Here is a 21,756-nt window from a genome sequence, read left to right as displayed (position 1 = left end):
TCAAGCATACATAAACCAATCCACGACATAACATGACATCACCAATAAAAAATCATACAAACACCTCAGTCCTATACAAGCGAATGAAAAGCAATCCAAATACAACTGATCGAAGACTCAAAGGTTACACCAAATAGGTCACACCATTCACCTTAGTTTCACACAAGAACACTAGAAAGTAATAACAATCAATGCATCAAAACATCTCATAGAGCATACTAGACATATTACCGTGGTTGAGTATAAAAGATTGAGATCAAAACATCATCATGACATCACAAAACAAAACTCGAGCCTCTAGTAAACATTCTGACTGGCCAAAGCTAAGTCAAACCCAAAAATTCTAATACCACTAAATCACACGTCACATAAAGTGCATACAAAAGCGAATTTAAGTTCAATATTTACCAAAAGTTTTCAGATTAAATCACAAACAATTCTACAATGGAAATCAATTTTCTCAAACAAGAGTTTCAACTTAGAGAACTTTTGAAAATAGAAACACAATAGATATGACGAAGATAGAAATTCGAAGAACGAGAAACTACTGCACAAACCCACAAGATCCTACCTAGATCTGATGTTAAAACAATGAATGCACAAACACACAAGAATCCTCCTTTTCCTTCGAAAACCCTCTTTTCGAAATTTGGCTCCTCCAAACCTGTGTATCTAGAAATGAGCTCTAATTTCCTTAATAAAGAGTTTTTCTCCCAAATCAAGGCTTTGATCATGTAATCATGTGAAAACCCTTTGTCTTTAATTACTATATTTTAATTTTCATGCACACACTTTATGCAATTTAATTAAAATAAACTTTATTAAATTAAAGCTTTCTCTCCCTTATTAAATGATGAAATGTTTTTAATATAATATTTATTAATTTAATTAATAATATTATTTAGAGTTTATTAAAAATAAAATATCTAAATAAACTATTATTAAATTAAATAAACATAAATATGCTTAAATTAGAACTTTAATCAAATCTTTTATATTTAATTCTTTCATGCACATTTAAAGAAATTTTCAATTAAAATATTCTTTTATATTTTCCTCCACGTATTAAGTACTGTAAGCACTATTTAAAGCATAGTTTATTATTTAAATTAATAAGAATTATTAAAGCTCATTATTTAAATGCAACTCTAATTTAATAATTATTAATTAAATAATCATAATAAAACAATATTAATCTTTAATCTTTTAATATTTTAATTCTCTTTTATGTTTTCATGCATACTTTTTGTGATATAAAATATCTTTATTAAATTTATTTTCTTTCTCTTCTTAATTAATTTATTATATTTTAATTTCATACATACGCTTTATGTAATTTAATTAAAATAACTTTATTAAATTTATGTTTTCTCTCTCTAATTAATTATGAGATTTTTTAATAATATTTTTATTAATTTAGCTAATAATATTATTTAGAGTTTATTATTTAAAATAAAACTCTTAAATAATAATTATTAATTTAAATAAATATAATTACACCTAAATCAAAACCAAATTTTATCTTTAAATTGAATTCTTTTATTTAGTTGATTCATGAGATATTTTTTAATGATATATTTATTAACTTAATTAATAGCATTATTTAGATTTTATTATCAAAAAAAACTCTTAAATAATTATCATTAAATTAAATAAATATAAATATGTCAAAAATAGAACTTTAATATAATATTTTAAATTAAATTCTTTTATTTAATTAATTTCTCAATGAATTAAATATAATTAAATATTGCATTTTCTTTATAAAATTTTCATGCAACAACTTTAAGCAATTTAAATTAAAATATATTTATTAAATTAATTTTCTTTCTCACTTTAATTAATCATGAGGTATTTTTATATGATATTTATTAATTCAACTAATAATATTATTTAGAATTTAATAATTAAAATAAAACTCCTAAATAAGTTTTTATTAAATTAAATAATTATAAATACACCAAAATTAGAACTATAATTTTATCTTTAAATTTTATTCTTTTATTTAAGTAATTCACAAGATATTTTTAATAATATATTTATTAACTTAATTAATAACATTATTTAGAGTTTATTATTAAAATAAAACTCCTAAATAATTATCATTAAATTAAATAAATATAAATATGTCAATATAGAACTTTAATAAAATCTTTTAATTAATTTCTCAATTAATTAAATATAATTAAATATCAATTTTTTTTATAAAATTTCCATTAAATTAAATCATTAAATTATCTTTTAATTTGATTTAATTATAAAAGAAAATCACTACATACCCTCAAAGCAAAAAATGACAACTCATCTGAAGGCAAAGAACATAATCAAACTCCAAGGTCAAAATCACAAATTCATGTCACTTGATGAATTCAGATGAGTAAACTAACTCAGAGACTTGTCCTATTTTCTAGGACAATTGTCTTAGGGTTTAGGATTTGGACTCAAGAGTTATCTCGCCACTTATACCATTGAAATACTGCAATAGGGTACGCTCATCCTGGCAATTTAGAGAAGTCAATACCTGGTACCTGCAATCTACATAAAATCCACGCACATGTATAAACACAATATTCTAAACTAAACAAACAATGGCAAGAAGTGGTTCATCATGTAGATCCCGACTAGCAGGTGACTACGACTCCCTTCCTCAACCATATCAAAAATGTCAAACATAAAGAAAACATGCATGCACACCATACACATGCAAGTATGGGGTAAGTATCTCTAAAAACTGCATAAAAATAATTCATCTAACTAACATCATTCAATAACTGAAATAGCTAGCACCAGGTACCTCAACATATATCTATATATATATATATATATATATATATATATATATATATATATATATATATATATATATATATATATATATATATATATATATATATATATCAACTGAATATGAAATACAACTAATCAATTCTGGTAATCCAACACTACTAATCATAAAACATAATAATAGAATAGGCCTACAAGAGTCCAGTCAAAATAAATCAGAAAAGTCAAGTAGGGGTAGGCATTATAAATGACAAAAGGTGGATCTGTTGCAGATCATTTAAATGAGTTTAATATTATTACTAGTCAGTTATCTTCTCTGAATGTCAATTTTGATGAAGAAATTAAGGCTTTTTTGATTTAGTATTCTTTGCCAAAAAGATGGAATGGCTTGGTGTAATGATCCCATCTTTTGGCCTTCACGTTCTTTTAGTAGTTGACCAAGTGTGTGCACGTTAGCCTTGTTCTACATGGTCTCGAGGGCTAACGAAGGGTTTAATGGGATCCTGGAGTGTTTTGGCCTAGTCATTTCCAGTTTGGGCCAAAATGAAGTTGATTTACTCAGTTTCAGGCATACTTACTATTTTTAGTAAGTTGGCAGGACACAGTGCAAGTCACTTTTGGTGATTGGATTCAATACTCCTCGGTGAGAGCTTTCCAATGAGCTATCACTTGCATTATTCGGAGTCCGATTGCTAATACATTTTAATGCTTGAAGTTTTATTAAAGTAACGTCTAATTTAATTGTAAAATATTAAAGTGTTACTTTAATATTTATTTTATGGTGATGTGTACCCAAGGGAGACATAAGGGGTATTTTAATATATGTTTTATATATTACACATCTTTTATCCTACATTGCCCATATGAGTTGAGCCGACCCTTGGAAATAGAATAAAAGGAAACATTTGTGGCTTCATTAGGAGGTTGAATATGAGAAGAAATTGGTGTGTGAGTTGCAGCTCCATTCTTGGCATTTGAGGACGTTTATCCTCTTTTGTAACATTCTAGACATCATTCCCTTGGGGTTTGGCCTTTGGAATTCTTTGTTATCGGCTTCAATATCAGGCAGTTTAGTTGCATTTTCGGCTACAGGCAGATTTGGTATTTTTCTCATATCTTCTACACTACTTGTCCGACGCTTGTGCCGCTTTGAGGGAATGATATTACGAAGGTAGTGGACTGATTGAAGGACAAAGTACTGTAGCAACAAGTTCGAAAGCATGGGCTGGAGTATTATGTCAATAATGCTGAAGTAATTAGTGAGTTGGTAAATTTGCTGTAATGGGCACCCCTGAATGTCCCAAAAATTAAACCAAATTGCTGAAAGGAATTATGTCAAACAGTTTGCATTCAACCTCTTATTTCTCCGTTTAATGTTTTAAACCCCTTATAACTCCAAAAATTAAACGTTTATTTGTTTGTTGTGTTTTGTGCATGGAATTGGTATCATACAACATAAACAAGAAAGAAACTACAATAATATGCAAAGTGGAAATGAACTACAACCAATAAAATGTTATTTTCAGAATTCATAAAACCAAATACATGGCAGATTTATCAACTCACTAATTACTTCAGCATTATTGACATAATACTTCAGCCCATGCTTTCGAACTTGCTGCTACAGTACTTTATCGTTCAAATAGTCCACTACCTTCGTAATATCATTCCCTCAAAGCGGCATAAGCGTCAGACAAGTAGTGAAGAAGATATGAGCAAAATACCAAATCTGCCTGTAGCCGAAAATGCAACTAAACTGCCTGATAATGAAGCCAATAACAAAGAATTCCAAAGGCCAAACCCCAAGGGAATGACGTCTAAAATGTCACAAGAGAGGATAGACGTCCTCAAATGCCAAGAATGGAGCTGCAACTCACACACCAATTTCTTCTCATATTCAACCTCCTAATGAAGCCACAAATGCTTCCTTTTATTCTATTTCCAAGGGTCCGCTCAACTCATATGGGCAATGTGGGACAAAAGATGTGTAATATATAAAACGTATATTAAAATACCCCTTATGTCTCCCTTGGGTACACATCACCATAAAATAAATATTAAAGTAACACTTTAATATTTTACAATTAAATTAGACGTTACTTTAATAAAACTTCAAGCATTAAAATGCATTAGCAATCGGACTCCGAATAATGCGAGTGATAGCTCATCGAAAAGCTCTCACTGAGGAGTATTGAATCCAATCACCAAAATTGACCTGCACTGTGTCCTGCCGACTTACTAAAAATAGTAAGTATGCCTGAAACTGAGTAAATCAACTTCGTTTTGGCCCAAATTGGAAATGACTAGGCCAAAACACTCCAAGATCCCATTAAACCCTTCGTTAGCCCTCGAGACCATGTAGAACAAGGCTAACGCACACACACTTGGTCAACTACTAAAAGAACGTGAAGGCCAAAAGATGGGATCATTACAAATCCGCCCTCCTTGAAATTGCTTGTCCTCAAGCAATTAAGTAACATAATGGACTCCAACCTCCACCTGGATCCCAATAGGTGATATCCATATGGAAGTTAAACCAATTGCAAACCCGCATCATCAGGACCAACCCCTGTAGCCTAGCATTCAAAACTTGTGCTGATGAAGTCAGAATGTCACCATAAGGCAACTCCATAGAAGATCTATGAAACGTCTTCTTCCCTTTATCCATCCACATAATATATATTGGACTGGAATGCATATTATCACCATCATGCATTGAAAAAGATGTAGTTGTAGGTGAACCATATGTACTCATGCTAACTGTATCAACAATAGGTGTTGCCGCATCGAAATATATGGACATAGGAACAACATAAACTGCTGCAACAGAAAACTGAACTGAATTTGTAGTTGATGAAAACTCATAATCATTAACATGTGTGGCTTCATTAGAAAATACATCAACCACTGCATTTATACCATTAAACTCCTCATTAGATGCTTCAATTGACATAGAAGTGGCTGCTGATATGATAGTATCCTCGCATTCTCCTAATTCCACTATTGCTATGTCATCATCCCCTGACAAGGCTTCATATGTGGTCTCTTGACTTTGCACGCATGTCTCTACTAACTCTGCTGAAATGCCCACATCACCAACATGATTGCTGGCTGGCTCTATACGTGTCTCGATCCCACTTGAGAAATCGACTACCTTCTGCTCTGGAGCAACATACAAATCATCAATGTTGATGCCCATCTGTCTAGCCATAAGCTGCAATATCATATCCATTTGCCTATTCTGCTCCTGTTGCATATGTTGCCCCTTCTCTAATGTACCCAATAACTGTCTGAACATCACATCTTGATCTGGACTAATATACATCTTTATCTAGCTATCAATATGATCTCCACAGGATGGCAGCACTTATAGCTCTGATACCACTGTAATGGGCACCCCTGAATGTCCCAAAAACTAAACCAAATTACTGAAAGGAATTATGTCAAACAGTTTGCATTCAACCTCTTATTTCTCTATTTAATGTTTTAAACCCCTTATAACTCCAGAAATCAAATGTTTATTTGTTTGTTGTGTTTTGTGCATGGAATTGGTATCATACAACATAAACAAGAAAGAAACTACAATAATATGCAAAGTGGAAATGAACTACAGCCAATAAAATGTTATTTTCAGAATTCATAAAACCAAATACATGGCAAATTTACCAACTCACTAATTACTTCAGCATTATTGACATAATACTCCAGCCCATGCTTTCGAACTTGCTGCTACAGTACTTTGTCCTTCAATCAGTCCACTACCTTCGTAATATCATTCCCTCAAAGCGGCACAAGCATCGGACAAGTAGTGCAGAAGATATGAGCAAAATACCAAATCTGCCTATAGCCGAAAATGCAACTAAACTGTCTGATAATGAAGCCGATAACAAAGAATTCCAAAGGCCAAACCCCAAGGGAATGACATCTAGAATGTTACAAAAGAGGATAAACGTCCTCAAATGCGAAGAACGGAGCTGCAACTCACACACCAATTTCTTCTCATATTCAACCTGTCTAATGAAGCCACAAATGCTTCCTTTTATTCTATTTCCAAGGGTCCGCTCACCTCATATGGACAATGTGGGATAAAAGATGTGTAATATATAAAAAATATATTAAAATACCCCTTATGTCTCCCTTGGGTACACATCACCATAAAATAAATATTAAAGTAACACTTTAATATTTTACAATTAAATTAGATGTTACTTTAACAAAATTTCAGGCATTAAAATGTATTAGAAATCGGACTCCGAATAATGCGAGTGATAGCTCATCGAAAAGCTCTCACCGAGGAGTATCGAATCCAATCACCAAAATTGACCTGCACTGTGTCCTGCCGACTTACTAAAAAATAGTATGCCTGAAACTGAGTAAATCAACTTCGTTTTGGCCCAAACTGGAAATGACTAGGCCAAAACACTCCAGGATCTCATTAAACCCTTTGTTAGCCCTCGGGACCATGTAGAACAAGGCTAACACACACACACACTAGGTTAACTACTAAAAGAACGTGAAGGCCAAAAGATGGGATCATTACACTTGGTAATGGTTGTGAGTAATTATGTTCCTAGAGCTAATACCCTAAAATATGATGATGTGATTGGTGTTATTCTTAGTGAGAAAACTCATAGGAAAATCTTAGGTGGATCTACATCAGGAAGTTCTTTGAATGCACAAAGTAGAGGTAGAATGACTGAGAAAAGAAATAATTCTGAAAATTGTGAGAAATCAAGAGGAAAGTCAAAAGGAAAGAGGTCTCAATCCAAAGGACCAAGAGATTGTTGGTACTATGGTAAACCAAGGCATAATAAGAAAGATTTTTGGACTCGAAAGAACAATGAAGGAGATTAGCTAGAAGGGAAGGAGGCAAACGTGGTAAGTAACAAATCCAAAGAGGATGTTTTGCTTCTTTCTTTAGAAAGTGTTGATGATTCTTGGGTTTTAAATTTTGGGGCTTCATTTCATGCTACACCTCATAGAAGTTATTTCATTGATTATGTCCAAGGTGAATTTGGGCTTGTTTATTTGGGAGATAATGAACCCTATAAGATTGTTGGAAAGGGAAAAGTTAAGACTAAATTGCAGAATGGGAATCATTGGCTACTACATGAGGTAAGACATGTTTCAAGGCTGAGTATGAATTTAATTTTAGGAGGGAAACTCAGGGATGAGGGTTGTGTAGTTATTTTTAATGGTAAAAATTGGAAGGTTTCAAAAGGTTCCCTTGGAGTAGAAAAAGTTGTGAAAGTAGACACCTTATATCTTTGTACAGGTTATACTATTCCTTCTACTTTGATTGTTTCAGAGAAAAATGAATGTTCAGTAATAGTTGATGCAGTTGAGTAGGGAGAACAAATAAATGTTGTAGATTCGGATACAATGCTATGGCACCACAAACTTAGGCACATGACTGAGAAATGTATTAAATTACTTCATTCAAAAAAAGTTTTATGAAGTCTAAAATGTGTTAATAGAAATTTATGTGAAAGTTGTGTGTATGGAAAACAAAGGACAATAAGTTTTGTGAAGAGTGAGAAGGCAAATAAAAGTGAGATATTAGAGCTTGTGCATACAAATGTATGGGGACTAGCTCAAGTATCTTCCCTTGGTGGCTCTTATTATTATGCTACATTTATTGATGATACAACTATAAAAGTATGATTTTATTTCCTTAGACATATATCTAATGTATTTCAAACTTTTAAGAAATGGAAATGCTTGGTTGAAAATGAGACTGGTAAGAAATTAAGTTGTCTCATAATCTAATAATGGTGGTGATTATTGCAGTCATGAATTTGAAGATTATTGCTTGACTAATGGTATTCATAGATAGAAAACTATTATGAGGACTCCATAGGAAAATGGAGTGGTTGAACGCATGAACATGACTATAATGGAGTGTACAAGGACCATGAGATTGCATGCAGGGTTGCCCTTAAACATGTGGGTGGAGGCTGTCAATACTACTATATATTTTATTAATAGAGGTCCCTCTACTCCTTTGGGTTGTGGTATTTTTAGAGGAAGCATGGACTAGTAAGAAGGTGAGTTATTCTTTTCTCAAAACCTTTCGTTGTGAAGCATTCACACATAGATTCTGAAAATAGAACCAAGCTCGAAGCTAAGTGAAAGAAATGTGTATTTGTTTGATATGGCATTGATGAATTCGGTTATAGGCTTTGGGATTTTGAAAATCATAAACTTGTAAGAAGCAGAGATGTCATATTCAATGAGAAAATGTTGTACAAAGATCAGTTGCAATAGCATGAGAATAAAGAAAATGATTATGTAGTGTTGGATGATACTCCAAAGGATGATGTTCCAATGGTTTCTCATGATTTGCAACAATTGCAACAAAAAATACCACACACCCTAGTGAATATTAGATGGTCAACAAGGCTAAGTAGACCTCCAAAAATATTTTCTCCTTCTTTGTACTCTATTTTACTAACAGATGCTGGTGACCATGAATGTTATGATGAAATTTTGCAGGTGGATACTAAGATTCAGTGGGAGTTTGCAATGGAAGACGAAATAGACTCCTTGATGAAAAATAAGACTTGGGATGTATGCAAGTTGCCTACAGGTAAACAAGATTTATAGAATAAATAGGTTTATAGGTTGAAAGAAGAGGATGGAGGTAAGAGAACATTTAAACCCAAGTTAGTTGTAAAAGGATCTACATAGAAAAAGGGCATTAATTTTGATGAGATATTATCTTCTGTTGTAAAAATGACTTCTATTCTCACTATTTTAGTATTATGGCTATTGAAGATTTGTATTTGGGGAAACTTGATGTTAAAACAACCTTTCTTTATGGTGATTTGTATGAAGAGATATATATGGCATAGCCATGGGGATTTGAGGTCAAAGGTAAGGGGAACTTAGTGTGCAAATTGAAGAAAAGTTTATATGGCTTGAAGCAAGCACCTCGGCAATGGTATCTGAAATTTGATAGTTTTATGCATGAGCATGGATCCAATAGGTGTCGTTCAAATAATTGTGTTTACTTTAAGAGGTTGGATGATGACAATTACATTATTTTATGTTTATATGTTAATGATATGCTTGTAGTCGGGTCTAACATGAATCACATTAAGGGGCTTAAACACCAATTAGCACATTTATTTTCTATGAAGGGTTTGGGGGTAGAAAAATAAATCCTTGGTATGAAAATTTGTAGAGATGTGAAGAATATGAAATTGACATTATCTTAGACTGATTATATTGCGAAGGTGTTGCAACTTTTCTCTATAGAGAATGCTAAATTTTTCAGCACACCTTTACATGGTCATTTGAAGTTGACTAAGGAGATGTGTCCAAAGACACAAGAAGAGAAGGATAAGATGTCCAAGGTACCTTATGCTTCATCTATAGGAAGTTTGATGTACGCTATGGTATGTACAAGGCCAGATATTGCACATGCAGTGGGAGTCGTTAGCAGGTATATGAGTCATCCAAGACTTGTGCATCAGAATGCAATTAAATAGATTCTTAGATATTTGAGAGGAACATTCATTAAGTGTTGACTCAGATTTGTCAGGGGATATTGATACTAGGTAGAGTACTAGAGGTTATGTATTTACTGTTGGTGAGGCAACAGTGTTAGGTTTCTAGGTTACAAAAGGTGAATGCTTTATCCACTACAAAGGCAGAGTATGTTGTTGCTGCAGAGGCATCCAAGGAGATGATATGGTTTTAGTTCTTCCTGGAAGAATTGGGACACCCTCAAAAGGATAATTATTTTACCAATGGTCAGTGTGCTATTCATCTTGTGAAAAGTTATTCTCTACATTCAAAGAAAAAACACATACAGTTGCGATACCACTTCATTCAGTTAGTTTTGGATGATGGAAATTTAAAGATGGACAAGATACATACATATGACAATCCAACAGATATGTTTACAAAGCTAGTGACAAGGGAGAAGTTGAACTCCTCTTCAACTTCAATTGGTCTTCTAGACTGGACAAAATAAGAACAATAGAGTCTAGGGTGGTTTGATCCAATGGGAGCCTCATGGAGTAGCGGCATAGTTACCGGGTCAGTCTCCAAGTGAGAGATTGTTGTCTAGTGTGGAGCCTGATAAGTCCCCAGGTGGGAGATTATTAGTTTGTACTAATACTCCATAATTCCTCGACGAGGTTTAGGCAAACATGTTGTAATTAATTTATCGGCTATTTTATCAGCATTTTTGGGCTGACATGTTGTAACTAATTTTAACCCTAAAGCGACAAAAATAATTGTATAAAAGAGCTTAAGATTAGGGATTTTCATAAGGTGTGATGCAAAAATTGCTTCTTCCAGCAATATTGAGCTATAAGGGATTACAGATTGTAATTAAGTTGTAATCAGTGGATCATAATAATATTGGACTTGTTGTTTAGTGGTTGTGGCCCAGGGATTGGGTGAACCACATTAAATCTTGGTGTCTTGTGTTCTCTTCTATGTGATTTATTATTTTCTGATATTGTTTATATTTGCATGTAATTAACATTATTTTTGTTTGTGATTTATTCTAACAGCGGCAATTCTTTGAAATATCTACCAAATGTTTTTAGGCAATTGGGTTTTAGTGACTTTAATATTAACAAGTTGCAAGCAATTGAAAAAATGCCCTTGAGTTTTAAACTAGCACTTGCTATTGAAGTGGTGAGGCATAAATTCGATAAAAAATGTGTATTATAGTAGGCAATGGTCAAGCAATAAGGCAAGGCAATCATGTTAGATCAGGAATTGTTCACTGTGTTGAACTCAAAAAAATTAGTTCCCACTTGACATAACATGGAACTATTGTGAAACCTTAGCCTTTGAATGATAATTTATCATTTAATCAGATTCCAATAGCACATTAATTTTGCATTATTTAATAGTTTAATAACCTCTCTTAGAGTTCAACACAAAGTTCACATCTTCTTCTTGAAATATTGCAATATATGTTGTTTCAAGTTCCCAAGTTTAGAGTATGTCATTGATAATGTCCAATTTGTTAATGAAGGGGAATAGTTAATTTAGCTAGTATAGATTCAAGTAGTTGCAAAAGGAATTTTCTATTTGTATAAATTTATGTTTAAATGGTAGTTTATTACCAGTTAGAATAGATGTTCAAATTCAATATGTTATTATAGAACCTTTATTATTAATAATTATTAATATAATGTAAAAAACATCATCGACTAAAGAAGTACAAAGAAATAAGCTTATACTTCAAGGACATAATAAAAATATAAAAACCCTTTCTTAAATATATTATGTGATCTAGATGATGATCTGAAAATATCCCTAATTTAAGATTTTAGTTTTACTAGTTTAAGAGTCACTCTCTTGGATTTATGGGAAAATCCCTAATAGATACATTGTTTGGAAAATCCCTGACAATCATATTGTTTTCAAATAATTCAAAATTGTTCGGTTTATTGTCTTATGTTTGATGAACACAACAGAAAAACTTATAATGTTTCATGTTTTCTTCAAATTTTTTTATTTAAGAACTGTTTATCATTTAGTGTTTATAGAGATTTCATTATCTTGAATTTTTTTAAGATTTATGATTTTATATTTGATTTTGGAATGGTGTGGAAATATTATATTAACTATTAGATATATGAAGGTCACTTGATTAATTAGGCTTAGAAATATTCTTAAAGCATGCAATTTATTTCCTAACATTCAAATTGTGATGATCCTCATGGAAACATTGCCCTTGTTTAGGTTTCTATCATGATTTATCATGTTAATCAATCTATTTTATCTACACTTGGCACAAAGTTTTAACTACACTTGGTAGGAATTATGTTGCCCTGCAGCTCTTGGTTCAGTTTTTCAGCTTCAAAGATTAAGAATGTATTCACTCCAAGAAGTGCATATGGTTCACAAAGTGAATGCATCAATATTGTGCTATGGCTTGTGTTCACTTTTGGAGAATGCAAATATTATGGAAAGTGATTTTTACCCACTTTTTTCCTTCCTTTGTCCACATTCTTGACATTGAAGTCAATTATCTATTGACTATGTAATATCTTCATATATTTTCATTTAACTTGATTTATGCAAGGAATCATATCCTCTTTCCCTTGTTATCAAGGAAGCTACATCAGTTGATTATTATTTTGAGGGATGAATCATAAAGGTTATCAATATGTTTTATCACTTAAATTTAATCTACTTTGTAAAAACACTTGAGTACTAGATTTTGTTTCTAAGTTTATGCTTAAGGAATATTAGGTGTACATGTGACTTACATTTTGTTTCTAATTTTATGCTTAACGAATATTAGGTGTACATGTGTCTTCCAACAAGATTGTAATAAACTTGTGATATACATACAAATATGTATTTTATATATGTATATATAATAGATTGCAATGAGTTGCATTTTAGTACAACTTGGATGTCACCATAATCTAATGTTGTATATAATTACGTTTTAAGTATTCATACATAATTAAATTTTTATCAATACATGTATTTTGGAAATGTTTATATAAGTTTTTATTGTATTTGCTTGTGTTAATCTATAGACCCTTAATCACTTTCACTATCATGTCAGTAAATAATCTTCTTGTACACTTATAGAGTGTGTTGAGCCACTATGAATTACATCATCATATTGCTACCTAAATATAGATTTCGGATTCAAGAAACATGAAGAATCATAATTTTATAATTTACATGTGAAATATCTTGTGAGTTGTATGCTCTTTTTATGGATGCATATTTATAAATTATGATATTGGATAATAACCTCAAAATGATATATATAAATGTCATTTAGTTTTACCTCAAAAAAAATCATGGTACACAAAATTTCTATATTTCTAACTTTATTTAAAATATTGTTGAATTATAATATGGAAAAATAAATTTTGTAATAGCAATATTAGGTATTAATAGGTTAAACTTTAATGATAAGAAATATTAGATTTATGTGACTAAAATTGCTAGAATGCACTTTAACATTGTATAGTCCTTATGAGCTAGTTCATAATTTCTTTTATTCAATAATTAAAAAAAGAGGAAACAATGCTTGTAAATTAGTTATTAAAATGTTTTTCTAATGCTGAAATTAGACACATTGAGGGCATCAATAGAACTACAATCTAATACTTAGAATAGTTATGGAATGACATTTATTAAATAACCTAAGAATAACTACAAAATTGAAAGAATATATAGAAAATGGTGTATATCTAATAGAGCAATCTAAAACTAAATTTTGATAGAGAAACTTAACAAATCAAAAGTTGATAGGTGTATATGCAATATTGATAGACATGATGTTGATAATTTTTAGAGGGGAGTTCCTTCTTCTTAGGAGCAACAAAAATAATGCAGTAGAATTTTTGAAGGTGTGTGAGTTGTAAGCACTTAAGTAAAAGAACACATGTGGTTATTAGTCTCTCTCTATTTATAGGCAGGGAACTAATGTTCTCAATTGCTCATTCTTAATTAGTTTTTAAATGAAAATTATTCTAGCTTTAAAGTTTAAGAGTAAATTTCTGTTGTTTTATTTTTAAATTAATTTTTAAGCAATAATTATAATTTTTTGATTGGCTACCCCTAATTTTGCTAGGGGTGTAATTATTTTTTGAACTAAAAAATAATGAATAAAATCTTATCCAAAAGTTTTTGGATAATATTTGGAAGTTTTTGAATAAGATGAAGCTTGGAGAATTGGATTGCACAACAATCAACTCTCCTGGCTCCTTGCTCAGGCCACTAAACCAGCCAAAAAATCAATAGAAAGAGAGAAGAGAGCGCCAAGAAGTTTAAGATTTCTTCTGTGGACATTTGGACTGGTTTGATGTTGCAGCGAAGATGGAAGACTCCATTGCAATACCACGAATCAACTCTTCCCTCTTCCCCTCTAAAAACAACTTCGTTTAAATCCCACCGATTGCAATGCAATTAGCAGTAATCATAGCCCCCCTCAACTCTTGTGAGAGAATAAAAGGTAGCAATATGCCACTTTTATTCATCCATTTTAACCTTGATTGTTGATCTTGCATATATCGATATGGCTAATTGGATCTAGTTACTTCAACTTTTTGATCACATAGAATTCTTGTCATTGTCTCAACAACAAAATTAGTGGCCGCATAGCCTCCGTAGTTGGGCTTCATAATCTCCAGAAGTGAGTTGCTCACATTCATAATGTGCCTGTGATCACCTGGTACAAATATGTTTGCCTCTTCAATTTGTTTTATTTTGAGCAAGAGCAAATATGGCTAAGAATTGTTTCCATTCTTTGAAGAAGACATGCTCGGTCTACTCTCTTCTCTGCGCAAATCGTAGGGGAAATTAGTAAACAGGGTAGAGGGAAAGAACAAACTTGTTACCAAAGCCAAAGGTAGAAGATAGTATGGAAAAGAGGGGAAAGGGAAAGACTCTACAGTGTCTCCACGTGCCACATCTAAAAAAGGGACAAATCAATAAAAATATTGAATTTTCTAGAAATCAAATGTCTAAAACTTTCAAGCAAATCCTATTGGAAATGTAAAAGCCAACTAAGTAATTATATTTTTTTGATTTGAAGAAATATTATTAATTCAATTTTTATTTAGTTTTACTTTACATTTATTATTTTCTTGTTAAGTTAATTTTTCAATTTCATTTTACATTTGTTAAAACATTATTTTATTGATTTAAGGTTATTCAAGAATTAGTTAGTTAATGCGTTTTATTAAGAAATTGTATATTTAATTTCTTAAAAAAGATTCTCAAAGATTATATTATAATTCTAAAAAAATTATAACTTAGACAAGCAAATTATTTTTCCTTGTCCATGTCTAGAAATCATGATATTATTTATTTTAAATATACTTATATTTTCATAATATGAAATAATAATTTATAAAATTATTTTTTGAAGAATGTTCTTATACATTCTTTAATTTTACATGTTTAACTCTTTCTAAACTATTTTAACTAATATCCCTAAGTAAATCTTGCACCTAATCATCTACTTCGTTAGAAAATCTCTTCATCTATTTTACCAGTTTGTTTGTTAACAAGTTTTTCTTGTCCTGCAACCATTCTTTGAGCATATGGGAATAATTAATGACTTTTCTATTGTCAATAATTAATAACTTTTCCATTGTCAATAAGAACCAAAATCTTCTTGCGAATTGGAATCGGATTAGACTATGAAAAAAATCAGCTTTGTTTCCTCATTAAAAATATAACTAACTCCTTCAGATCTACTGGAAATTGAACTCCACTATAATTTTTTTGGTCCATCTAGCATCTTTTCCTCAAATAATAGGCAGGGACTCTAGCTCTTAGAAATCTCTTGTTAATGACTATATTAAATGAAAAAATTAAAAAGAAAAGCTTGGTTTATCCAAAGCCATGTCCTCTATGGTATTGAGATCAAGATGTTGATTGAGGCATTACTCAGTGGTCTCATAAATCCGTTTTAAAGTTCTATCATGTGTGGCTCTTTGCATCGCCATTAAAGCTCATTTACTGGGTTCAAATCCTCCGACTTCTTTCATTTTCTACTTTACATGTGCAAACATAAAACGCCACAGCTATCCGCCACTCATTTCAATGTACAGAATTATGAAGGAGGTTGCACATGCTGATGATTTCACAGAAATCCCCTGAAAGCTATTCTATTCTCACGACACTCTTTAACCATGTGCAACAAACTGGTCTCCAACCCGATCAGTTCACATTTCCCAGCGTATTCCCAGCCCAATGCCAAACTCGGAGCTTTGAAACAGGTTATGGGTTTCCGTTAAAATATAATGGAAGTGGGTTTTCTGTCAGATATTATGGTTGAAAATGCTTTGGTAGACATGAACAATGCATGCGAACTGTTTGACAGAATGCCTCAAAGAGATGTCATCTCTTGGAATCCAATAATCGCAGGATATGTGCACAATGGATTTGTTGAGAAAGATTTAGAAACATTCAAGCAAATTTAATCGGCAGGTGTAAGCCAAATCCCCCAACCTTTGTCAGCATACTCCTGGCCTGTGCCGAAATGGGAGCGCTTTGGATCAGGGTATTGGTATTCACCAAAGCATCACGGTGAGAGGAATTTTATCAGATACTGGAGTGGCGTCTGCCTTGGTGGACATGTATACAAAATGTGGAAAAATAGACAAGGCACGCGAAATGTTTGACAAAATGCCTTTAAGAGATGTAATAAAATTGTTAAGAACTTTCCACTCATTTAGTGTTGTGAGAGATGCAAACATTTTCCATATTTTAAACGAGGACACGTTCCTACGGAGATTATTGGTGATGCTAAATGAAGCAATTTGATAATAAAAAAATGCCCTGCAATAATGTACAGTATGCCACAATAATGTGCAACATGTCAGACCTGCAGTTCTAAGGTTGAAATTTATGTTGAATAATTCGGTAGTTTAGATCATGTTGCTCGCTTCATAAAATAGATGCATAGAGTGCACTGCAGATAATTTATTATGTATATTAGATGAAACATGTGAAGATATTCTAGGACCAGCTGAGTTGACTTATAGAGTGATCTCACTTCTAGTTTAACATGTTGGCTTTAGACGACTACTTGGTTTAACGAATGTATTTGTGGTTGATTTGGAGACATTGCAATTAGATTCTAGGCCGACATAAAGATGTAATTAAGAAATTGAAATGCATACATATTGCTGTCATGTCCCTCTCTTAGCAACGTAAGTATAACAGGGGATTTGCCTATCATTGACTCTCGTAGGCAAATAATTATGTGAAGAGGGTCGATTTTGTTTTCCAATTAAGAAAGTGGGGCCTACTCATTCGAATATTAAATAAAGGTTGTATTCTAACTTTATAAAGTTAATTATTTAATTTTATAAAGTTAATATTTGTAGTGCGAGATGATTCCGGATGATTTCCAGAAACTTCCCGGCAAAGAGATAAATTAAGGACATAGGGCTCCCTTTGAGGCAAGCAGTTTAATGATTCGATTTCTATTTCCAGTTGGAGCAATTTGTAGCCCGGCCTGCAAATTCTTAGAGGTCTCTGAGAACGGAAACTCTCTTAGATCTGCAATTTTGAGGATGTGGAATATCATCCGAATTATTGCAATTTGAAAGTGATACTGCAGTCACTTTGACAGGGCAAAATTTGGGCCTAAGGCCAAGTAGGAGATTTAGGGAGCAAATTCGTAGAAGAAGCCGAAATATCAAGAGTCTGATGACCATCTCCAATCAGAGGGGAATAAATTACAGACGGAGTCCTCAATAGGAGTCTTGGCGTCACATGATCATCCATTTCGTAGGTTCAAGGATAACTCAAAGGGTGAAGATTAATGGGTGCTCCCTTCGCAAGGTCATGGGCGGATTCGAAATGAACAGGCTGTGATTTCAAGCATTGGACCAGTATTAGACTCAGTCCGGCCACCACGTCCCTAGACGAAGCCAATGCCGCTGGGCGGGAGAGGGCATTCCCTACAATCTTGGCACCATTAGCGGCAAGTTACTCATCAACAGACGACTGCGGCAGATCCAGCCATTTCCACTGCCGGCTCCACCCAAATTCGGCGCTCAGATCCGACCCGTGGACAACGCCAAGCCTATATTGTTCTTGGTGGATATCGTTTTTCCAATTGCAAGGTGGTGGTTTGATAAGGTGCCAGGTATTTTGGGTCACCAAACCGATTCCCATTGATTAATATATGTTTGTTGACAGTGCTACAAATGTGGACAAATAATGAGATATTGTAGATTTCTGATTATATGCACTTGCTGTGATTATTTAAATTAATTTTTCCAGTGTGACAGAGCTAGACCATAATCCCAAATAGCACATTTATTTGAAGTAATTAATTTCCTTAGTATAATAGTAGTCTTGATTAGCTAGGATCGTCTCAATTGCTAATTAAGTTTCATAACATGGGGAGGCCGAATGAAGTGGCAAAAGTTTTGTACTCAGTTAAGAGAAGCACATGGATTAAGATGCATATCGTAATACGCATTGTCAGAGTAAACTAAAGTAGATCAGATCACACAGATGTTGAAGTTTGAGTTTGGAAGCTTTAGATTATTATGCTGAGAGGCTTTCTACAGTGATATCATATTTCAAATTTCAATGTTCAATGTAAATTCTTTGTATTTAAAAAAAAATTGACTGCAACTATCAGTTGTAAAAAAATTATATAATATTGACAGTTACACATAAACTTCATGCAGTGAAAAGGAATTGACAGATTTGTTATTCTATTTTGTTGAACTAGAGAATGTGAAATGCATGGGCCTAACAGGGTATGCAGAAGACTATTTGTGGTCAACCTATCAGGGCAATTTTTCTCATTTTTCAATTTGCGCAATGGGATCCATTAAATTTGTAATTCTTTTTCTATCTAAACCTTGTCTTGGTTTCTTTCTTTGATGGGGACACGACCCAAGAACAGAATGGAACCAATAGAAAGGGAAAATTATATTAACTGAGAAAATAAGCTAGTACAAACAGTGTAGAGAAAATAAACTTCAAAACATGCCCTAAGGGCTTACAATAACATAAATCTGGAGATAATTTCTCCTTTTAGTACCTCCTCTCAAACTCCACTCCGAACTCCCTTTTACAATGCCAGAAATCTCCTTAAATAGACCCCAGAGGGTTAAGGACTAGGAGTACATTCTAGAAAGTGCTAGTAGGCATCCACCGACCAAATAGAAGGTTCTGGAAGCTGCGTTAGAAGTCGGTGCAATTCTAGAAGAATCCAGAAACGGTAACCGAACTTCCGGGAGGCATAACTTTTGAACCGTAGCTCCGATTGACGAACCGTTTACATTTTCAGAAAGCTCTTGAAGCGCTCTATAGCCCTATGAACAAGCTTCGCTCGTCCCCCATTTTTCGGCCCTTTTCAAGGTCATTTAATGCCCCTAACCTGACTTTGAAGCATTCTTAAGGGGGTCTCCAAAACCCAAAAAACTGCAATATCTTTCAAACCGTGGGGCCTTTTGACCTGATTATTTTTCTGGAATGCTCTAAATCACAATTACATTCATCTGGTCAATTCACACCTTCTAGGTCACCAAAATGATGGCCAAATTGCATGCTCCTATTTTTTCGAGATTTTCAAACGCACTGATAGTGGAATTGTGAGAGTTGGAACCTTTATTTGACCCAAATGGGTATCCAAAAATGTAAAGACATGAAACAGAAACTAAGTCTAAGTACATTTTTTTGGGTGACACAAGATTGCCCTTATACCTCTAGATGCCCCTGCATCATTCTTTCTGTGAGTGAGTTTCTTAGACAGGGAATTATGTGGAGATATTAGATTTGGGCATCAAGATTGTTTCCAGATTTCATTCCCTATTTTTTTTATAGGTTTGATTTCATTCCCTATTTTTTTTATAGGTCTGATTTCATTCTCATTGTCTGTAGATGGCTTGAGAAAATTTAAATTGAATATCTTGATTATGAATTTTCAATTTCTAGAATTTGGATATCTCTACGCTTATTTTACACAAAATTTTATATAAAATTTTAGGTATGCTAGTATGATTGTGCATTCATGTTTTTGTATTGAGTAGAAATTCTTATGAATTGGTGCTTGCAAAATTATTATAAACTCATTATTATTTTTTGAGACTAGATTTGAGCTAGAGATCCAAATAGTTATTATCAACATGGTTTTTCTTTTTTGGATTTCCATGTAAATCTAGTGTTCTCTTATGTTAACATGTGGTTGTGCTTAAGGAAAATACTATTATATTGGCTATTGTCAATTAGTTAATGACTCCACCAATCACAATTGTGTATTATTGTTCACCTAAAATAAACTATAGTTACAAAAAATTATTGTGATGTGACAACCAATCTTGCTCCCAAACCCTAAACTCTCCAGGGTCTTCTTAGGTCTTTCACCTGACCAAAATAGGGTTTCTAACACAACCTATGCCTCTTAGGGTTCTATCAAGTAGATCCCGCTCCTTCAACTGGTGCACATTATTTAGTTAGTATAAGCTTGCTCATGAACTCTCTACAACAAACATGAACCCAATGCTGATTGGATCTCCCATATGATGAAATGGACACCTAGGTATACCTTAGGTCACTCATCAAGATGCCAAACCCAAAACAAGGACAAAACCGTAATTGAGTTGTAATCCACAAGTCCAATTTCACTCAAGTGCTTGGAAAAAGGCTACAAGGATTAGCCCTCCAAATGCACAAAAACTAAGCTATTTTTGCAAAAAATCTTAACAAGTACCTAAACAAATTATCATTCCAAGTACCCTTTTCAATGAACTTGAAGATTATGGAATTCTCAAGTCCCCAACTTGTCCTTACAACACAAGCACAATTTTAGCCTTATTTTGAGGGTTTCAAGGGCTTGAGTGTTGTTTGCTTCAAAACCTTGTTTTACAACCTCACCATAACTTCTCCTCCAGATTAGGATTAGCTTACACCTTCCTCCTACTCACCATGTGTTTGGATTGGAGTATTTGCACTTCCAATTCCCTCCAAATCTTCATCTATTGATTTGTGATCCCTAACCAAACATGAATGGCTTGCCTAGGGCATCACCTCACAAATGCTTTTTGTGCTTCCCATGGTTACTTCTTTTCTGTACATTATGTACATGGAGTCTAGTTCCAAGTCCCAAGAGGTCATACAATTCATACGATGGGAAGTGGCCTTAAGACCCCATTTTGCACTTACACCTCTGCTTAGACCAACAGACTAATAACTACCAAAATATTTATCTTCAAACCTTTCAACTTGATATCTAAACAAACAAAGTTGCACAAAGTTACAAAAAAAAAAAAGAAACTAAACTAAACTCATCCAACACAAAAATATGCAGAGTTAATCATTTTTCATGCCAAAAACATAGAAGTTGTCATTAGAATTGTTGTTGCACAGTTCGTACAGAAATAAATACACTTTCTCCAACGCATGGAAAAGGTTGGATTTGGTCCTTTATAGGTTCTCCCATCATGATCATAACTGTATCAGGTGGTTGAGGGGCCCTAACTAAGAAGTTGC

The 21,756-nt window shown here is 32.9% G+C and overlaps 1 pseudogene; it reads left to right on the top strand.

Annotated features, from left to right (window-relative positions):
- The first annotated feature begins 16,538 nt into the window (after nt 1-16,538).
- On the top strand, nt 16,539-17,085 carry LOC149533178 (pentatricopeptide repeat-containing protein At2g33760-like; annotated as a pseudogene).
- Nucleotides 17,086-21,756: the final 4,671 nt, after the last annotated feature.

The sequence above is a fragment of the Cupressus sempervirens genome, chromosome 10 (genome assembly GCF_028749045.1).
Source record: "Cupressus sempervirens isolate cs-2001-9-10 chromosome 10, ASM2874904v1, whole genome shotgun sequence".
In the NCBI taxonomy this organism is placed as follows: Eukaryota; Viridiplantae; Streptophyta; class Pinopsida; order Cupressales; family Cupressaceae; genus Cupressus; species Cupressus sempervirens.
The sequence above is the reverse complement of the archived record's forward strand: the minus strand, read 5'-3'. Positions and strand labels throughout refer to the sequence as shown.